The following is an 8,415-nucleotide window of genomic DNA, read 5'->3' as shown; positions in this document are numbered from 1 at the left end:
GACCGGGCTACATATCTAATATGTTATAGATTGTATAAATGAGAAACGTACGATATTCAGACCACTGAGTGAAGTATTTGCTCTCATGGATTTTAGAGGAGCATCAGTTCAAGTTGAGGCAGTAAAATAGTTAATGAGTTAAGATCTTGTGAGGAGCCCGTTGTGGGCAGGTGAGTTAAGGCAGTTAAGCCCTGAAAGCAGCTGCACTGACAGCTGTCAGTTACAATGTAAACGACCATTCAGTGCGTGTTGGAGAAGGTTGGATGGCACCTTCGGTTGGATTGCAAAAGTAAATATTCTCCCTGCGGCATACAAGCCGCCTCCCGTTGCACATTCAGACTGTGACCAATTAAGACCTAATAATAAAACAAATAATATTTCATTTGGTCAGAGACACAATTTTAGACAATAATTAGGACCAAAAACTAACTAATGATGGACGACATGTACTGAGACATTACTCATGTGTCTCTTGTTTATTAGCATAAGCTGAGAAGTTGCATTCTTTTTCTGCATTTACCTATCAAGCATCTGCACACAACACATACAAACTTTTTCTGACTGTAGTGAAGTGAGTTCCCTCTATCAAAAGCATGTGCTCAGAGAGAAACAGAAAAGAACTCAATCCTCCACCCTGACGGCAGGAAGCAGGAAGCAATGCAATGTGTACGATCCACTCCGTCCAAATGAGTCTCCAGGGGAATCAGCTTAGACAATACAGGCTATCAACAGGACTAAGAATATCCATCGCACAGCACATCACAGACGAATGGCTTCTGACGACGGTTCACATTGTTACTGTTAGCAGGAAAGTGTAAAAAATAAAAACCAGCTGTCGTTGTGCTAATGAGGCGCATTAAAAAGGCTTAACCAACATGGATCAGTGAGCAGACCTACCTGGCACCGAGCTGTAGGGAAAGGTAACATTTGTAGTTAGACAGCTACTAAGTGACACTGGATAAACTAAGGGGCAATAAGGGGGCAAGAGAGAACTTGGGTTACTCTACAGGGCGACCAGCGGGGATTGTTTTACCCCCCCCCCCCCCCCTCCCCCGCCATTCTCTCTGTTTAAATGAAACTCCTCCATCGTTCAGTTCAGGGAGGAGAAATAAGATCATTTCAACCTCAATCTACACAATACACCAAAGGACAGTTAATTGGGCTTTTTTCTTATTGGGGCTTTTGATGTTTTAAATTGTAGTTACATTTCCTCTTCATCTTTATGGTTTAAATGGTGACACAGTTCAACTGATACATAAAAAAGGCACTTGACGTCGGTTGTCTACAACTAAATGAGGCACAATTATGAAAGTAAGAAAACTGTTGTGGAGTCATACAGATGAAAAGCTCCTTCACGTGTGCGCTGTGATCGGTGTGGATACACACCGCTGCTGCTGTAGGTGGCACCAACACATCACCCTTCCTCCCCTCATTACTATTCCTCAGCAGCGGGACCCTCGGCCACGAGCTGGGACTTTAGTATGTATATTCTGTAATGGCGAAGCCCCATTTAAGTGTCTCCCAAACAGGAGTCATTATTTGTGAATGGCGGCCTGTGAGCACTCCCTGCTGAGCTCTTTATCTTCAGCCCCCCCCCCCCATCTACCTCAAAGCGCTTTTCAGTGGCTTAAATTGCAGTGATCTCTAACTGGTTCTGCCTGTGACAGCTGTCGCTCCCACAGATGAACGAGTACCTCGATCTGCCTCCAGACATCACCTCCACTGGGCGGATGTGAGGCTTATTGCAAAAGGTCCATTATATTCTTATGGTGTAATTGTTAGCTGGTGCATGATGAATAAATACACTGAAACCAAACCTAAGTCCTTTTCATGTTCATGATTCTTTTGCAAGAATTAAATAAACACACATAAAGGAACAGGGAGGGGCCAATACTTACATTGCTTTTAACAAAGGTACAATTAGAAAGAAATGTCTAAATGGGTTATAGTACCGACGACGGGGCGAACCAGTCGTTTGATTTGACACAAATTCCACAAGCAACTTTTAGCCATTTGGTTTAGTCGACTTGCACAGACCCGGGGGCGAAGCAGCCAGCCCTCGGCGGCAGGCCGGCCTGGAACGTGCCTGGAGCGTCCAGTGGGACAGCCCCAGGCTAAGCTAGCTGCTAGCCCGGGGCCGAGTGCAGGGTGGGGAAGTTCAGACATCCCGTTTTAGAGAGCATAACTTCGTTGCGTCTGCCATTGGAGCGTTGCAATGTTCTCTAAGTATGCAGACAGCATTTGGACCAGTGGTCATAGTAAGCGTATGATGAATATATTTTAAACTATAAATAAATGAATGGATCAGTCTATAAGCGACAAAATCTTAATCACACTTGAAATCTCATTAAAAGAAACACTAAATGATTGTTTTTAAAAACATATTTGACAAACAATTCAATTAGGAACAGGATTAAAAGTTATATTTCATTTGGATCTAACTAAATAATATTTCAAGTCCATCAAGTACGGACGTGCCGTTTGAAATCTGAGCCCTACAGCCTATGTAATCATTTCATTTCTGTACACAATGTAAAGTTAAAGCCTGGGGGAAGGACGCCTAAACCTTCCTTGATGGATTTCTTCCATAATTTCTCCCCAATGAAGGCTTCTTTTTTAAGTTTTGTCTCCTGTCTAATGATGTAGGACAGACCCAGAGGCAAATGTGTTGATTTGGGATTTAATAACCTGAGTTGAACATAATGGTTAAAATGTATGATGTACATCTTAACATGAAATCTGATGATTTACGATGTGTAGCTGTTAGATGATGAGGATATTATTCAATTCATTTTATTTTGTAAAGCCCAAAATTGCAAATTAGAAATTAGCCTCAGAGGGCTTTACAGTCTGTGCACATGCAACATCCTCTGTCCTGAAACCCTCACATCAGCACAGGAAAGGAGAAGGAGAAGGTCAGAGGAGGATCCTTCTCCTGATGGACAGACTGCTATGGATGTCATGCATGCTATGACGAAAATGTTTCGGTAACGAAACTTTTTTCCATGACTAAGACGAGACTGCAGACAAATGTGAATTGTTCTAGCTGAACAGTAATGATAAAGCTTTCTACGTGGGAATCATGTATAGCTGTAGCAGTCACGGGCAAAGCCGTCATAGAAACGTTACCTTCACCACGCCGGCTCTGTTTGTGTCTATGTGTGTGCATGTTTGTGTGGTTGGAGGAGGTCAGCCAGACAGAGAAAGCAGTGGAAATGCTGAATTCAGCATATTTAAAGCAAAAAGGAAAGCAGCTGCATGCGTTGGGGCTTGTCCACACACAGACCTAGTGTGTTCAGAACCACCCAGCTAAATCTGAATGGTAAAGAAATTGCCAAATGTAGTTCCTAAATAGAGAAGAAATAATCAGCATTCCGTTTCCCTGCGAGAGGGACAGTGAATCTTGTGTTTCTCTGACTGCTGGACACGTGTTGGTGGTTTTGCCGCCACCTGCTCTCACTTCCTGTTCTCCTATGATCTGTGCCAGCAAGTTGAGAAACTGAGTGAAAGCAGCCTGTTGCCCCCCCCCACCCCCAACCACTAATCCCCCCTCTGGTCCAAATCCATTCTAGCCTCAAGCTCAACGTCTCTACAGGACTGATACCAGGGGATGGACGTCCTCTCTTGGAAACATTGATTCCATTAAATGGACCCTGTCCTCTTCTGCCCCCCTCCCCCAAACGTTTGTGTCAGGTTAAAGCCTTTTAATCAAACTGTCAGTCATTGATTTCTTCAGATGAAGATACATTTTTAAAAAATTGGATAAATGTTCATTCAACATCTCAACTCATACATCCCTTCAAGAGAGAGGCGTCAGTATGTTACTGTTTCTTCACGCTCAGACTGATGAGCACAGATCTAGCAGTGTTAGTGAATGGGATGTTTGTGGGTGGTGCATTAAAGGACACACCAGCATCACTTCTCATGCAGATCAATTCCCGACTAAATAGCTTTTTTGACAGAAAAGTAGGTGTGCACTGAATTCAGGGGTAACTTCCCCTTCCCTCAGTTAATTCTTTGTGCAGGATGTGGCCGTGCTATTAGCAAATCCTCGTAGTGTCATTTCAAGGGCTCAGGGGAACATTGAGGAACGTTAATCCTTTCTCAATCACCACATTTGGAGGCTAGAAAGAGCAGAGCTTTGATAACCAAAGCCTTCTTACGCAGTGGTGGAGCAATGAGCTGTGGGATGAGTTCCCATGGCTAAACATAATTACATGTTTTTCCACTGGAAGGATGATTAGGTCAAGTGTGTTGTTATGAGAAATGCGACTTAACAATGCAGGGATTTTATTTACCACTTCTGAGACACTACATTTGAGGATTTACGTGAGACACTGCCTCAGATTCCAATGCTCAAGTGACAGGCGGTATAGACCATAAACCTGTTCAATTCACCCCACAATAAACACATAGGGTTAATATTTGAATCAAGCACTATATGAAGCTTCCATCCATAAATCCTGCTTAATCTATCAGCACACCCAACCAACACTAGTCCTTCCTAAAGGAAGCCGCGATGACAGAGGACTAGAATCCATGTAGTCCCTTGCTGGGACTTTGACAAATAGCCTATACTTACTTCATCGTTATTGGTTCAAATTGACCATAATCAAGATAAATTGCTGCTCGCTGTTCAAATTACATCCATATGGCTTGCGCCTTCTTAGGGCCTTTCATTTTTTATCTTTGCAGAAATCGATAACTTATTTAATGTGGCCATTTATCCTGTGATGCTGAGAGATTGTAAGGAACCATCACTGGTAAGAAGGAAAGTGTGGCCATTTCATTTAGTTGCCCAATGCTGATAAAGGTTCAATGGTTAAATTGGTTTTCCGACAAAGTGTATCACCGCCAAGCAGTGAGGGTTCAGCCCTTCCAACACTTGGTGCTTCTTCTAACTGGTGGGCTGCAGAGATAATGCCAAATGCTTAGATTGATAGTATTTTTTGTTTGGATAGTTGCTTTTATATCCTGCTCAAAAATAGACACAAGTAAAAATCTAGCTGGGGCTTGGCTCGGATGGAAGTTGTATGGACAGGTATTAGGACTAGGTATCTAATTGAGCGGCCTACACACGCTCCAAACATTTTTTCTTATTTTAAACTTTGCATGCAGCGCAACCGTAGAAAGGTCATCATTTGTACCATTCATCATTTTGGTCCAGCATGAGATCCTTGCTGACTAATACTCTTTGATTGCCATGAAATCCGTCATCTATATTCATAACCCCCAGAGCATAGCTATTTTGATTCCTTCTTCTTGCGATTGTGAGGAACATTTGATCTTTTTCCACATTATACACCATTTATTGCTAAGCTGTAGGAATGCCGGTCTGCTGAATCGCAGAGTATTTGTCGACACCCCAGAACATGATCCCAAGGTGCTAAATTCAACCTATACAACAATATAGAGGGATAATGAATTATTTCTCCCTTTCTTTGTTAGCATAGCTACTGTATGTCGGCAGCTGTAGCTGATAACCCTCTGACCACAGGGTGTGCACCACCCGGTTTGCTCCGTCACTACTTTGTTGTTTGCATTGTTTGCCCTATTAGCACTGTTAGCTTCTTGCTGTCCTCATTTTGAATGCAATGTGGGGAGAATAAAACACGAGTCCCTTATTGAGAACTATTAACAGATATATACTGTATATTCTTATATCTTCAACTACTGCCAGAAGTAAAGGTCTCTTCTTGAGGAAGCCAGAGCGTAAAGCTGTATTCATTTGCAGGTTAGGTCCGAGAAAAAAACAATTCTTGCACTCTGACCTTAATAAGCCACCGCCATGCTGTAATTGGTCCCATAATCTCTAAACAAAATGCATTGGAATGAAAGGGCTTCTTTGGAGATTAGAGAGTGTAGTCTAGAGAATGATGGCCTATTTTTCAAAGTAGAAATGATTCACAAGGGTTTCAGCTGTGAGTTATGACACTGTTGTGATGAAGTACAGCTTGGCATTATAGTCTGTAGCGGTGATTTCTCTATTTCTGTTCTCTCTGTCTGGCTGGATTCTTCTTCTCCACCTCACATTTCTGTCTTTTCCCACCAGTCTAGGAGAAAGAATACATTATGTCTTCTCTTGTAGTGCTCATAGCTCTCAGGATAGCAATGTGGTTTCTTTTTTTGTTTCGGCCTCGAGCACACATTTTCAACATCTACTGCTCTTGTTGCCATGAAGTCGCAAGAAACATTTATCGTCTACAAAGGATGAAGAAAATCTTTCCTCCAGAGCCCTTTACACCTGGTATTAACTGTTGCTTCCAGCCTGTTGTTTGATCTCTGCTCGAAAAATGGCATACCCATGACAACAAGTGTACTTACTCTCAACTACTTTGTGTATCTGCACAATTCCTTTTCTGTCAGGACAAAGAGGAACTCCTGTGAGTGTTCTGATATGTAAAAAAACAGTTTATATGTTATTGTTGAAGAAATAAATAAATATGGCACAAAAAAACAAGCCTAAGTTTACATTCAACTGAATAAGTAGTGTATATCAACTTGATCTAGGAGATTGTTATCAAAGTGCGTTATGAGGAACTGGCGGGCGACGTCGACATTTCTCCCGTCTTGAACCAGGCTTGTTTGTCATCGACGGCTCAGACTGTTTGAGTGTTTATATACCTGGTATACAAGTTTATGTAATGTATGAGCTACTACCCCATCGCAGGGACTAACATTAGGAGTCAGTAACAATGTTAAATTATGTTATAATCAGCAAGTTGCTACACCTCAAAAAAGTAAATCATTTTGATACAGTCGGCGCTGCAGGTCAGTCTCTCTGGGTTAGCGGTGGCTGGTTTGAACCCGAAGATGCAAGTGCTTTTTTCTCAGTCAAGGTAGTTTAGTCAAATTGTCCTCTTATGCGTCAAGGCTGGTCCGAGATGCACGGTTAAGTTACGTTAGCTAAAGTGATGGTGTACTTACCTTGGTTTGCCAAACCTAATTTGAAGGTTAATAACCACACATGACATCATTTGTAGGGCTGTCAAAAGATAAAAAGAATCACGATTAATTGCTGAACTAAATTGGTTTAGTTTAGTCAATGAGGCCTACTGCTAAATTTTGCAACTTTGTTATTGTGATCACAGCGTGTACGGTTTGGATGAACAGAAACAGAAACACACACATAAGCCACTTAGCTGCTTTCACTTCGCCTTAATTATCAATTCCAGTCACCTTCTACTTTGAAGCACTGTTAAACCACTGTCAATTTAAATTCACCACTTGATGGCAGATGGGAGGAATTAAAAGCCTTTCAGGATTACTACCCTTTGAGCTGCTGGAAGGCATTTAAAAAGGTGAGAAATATGGGCGGGAGTGAAGAGTGAACTAAGGAAACATCATCTGACTTAGTGATTGAGAGAAAGCAGAAAGACTATATGGGAAATGAAGTTGTGGAAATGTAAGTTATTCTGAATTTATCAAGACACCAGGCAAGCAGACAGTGTGCTAGCTTTCATCCAAATCGATCCTCAACTAGAGATGAATTGAACAGCTGCACGAAAGGTTCTGTCTGCACTGTAAGTAAAAGACAACTACTGAGTGCAGTCGCATAACATAAAATCACAACCACAGAAACAAGGCATTCCTTTCAAGTCCACAGGCACCACATGGAGTCACATTTGTCTTAGAGCCCGTGTTCACACACACGCCCCATCACCACCACACACTGGGTCGGACTGAAGTTTGAAGTCCGAACAGAGATGGCCCGTCAACCCCTATAGACTGGTGTGGATTCTCCATCCCGCAGCAGAGACTGGGTCAGGTCAGCATGTTGCTCAGCTACCTGGCAGAAGCTTTCTTTCAGATCTGTTTGTCGAATTAAATCAAGTCTCATAATTGAATTTTGAAGGTTGACGTAGCAGCACTGATATATAAACCAATGGTCACCAGGTTACAAATGCACAGGAAAAACACTACTCAAAGTGAAACTGATTAACTGATCCAATTGAACCAATTATATCTATAACCAACCAGCACTATGACATTTCATTTTGCATTGCCATCAAAAATAAAATGGCAAAGAATCTGAACCAAGATGTGTTCCGTCTTCCTCAATTCAAACAAAAATAAAAATAAAACCAAAACCAAACAGGATCAAAATGAAGCAAGAATCTTTGTTTGTCCGGCGAAGTTAAGACTAAACTTATGGAAGTTAGTAAAAGAAAAATCACAACTTCTGGTACTTATAATGCTACCATTTCTCTTGCAGATGGTATAACTACTACTACTACTGTGATATACAACAGCACGAATACTGCTTACGAATTACAAATACTATTACTGTACTACCACTGCTTCATTTGATATTGCTTCGGCCACTACTCTTTCTTACACTTCTGATATTGTAGGTGCTGTAACTACTTCTTTTACCTCTATTGCCTATTGAACGGTTACACCATCCCTAGGTAT

The sequence above is a fragment of the Gasterosteus aculeatus genome, chromosome 15 (assembly GCF_964276395.1).
Source record: "Gasterosteus aculeatus chromosome 15, fGasAcu3.hap1.1, whole genome shotgun sequence".
Taxonomy (NCBI): domain Eukaryota; kingdom Metazoa; phylum Chordata; class Actinopteri; order Perciformes; family Gasterosteidae; genus Gasterosteus; species Gasterosteus aculeatus.
The sequence above is the reverse complement of the archived record's forward strand: the minus strand, read 5'-3'. Positions refer to the sequence as shown.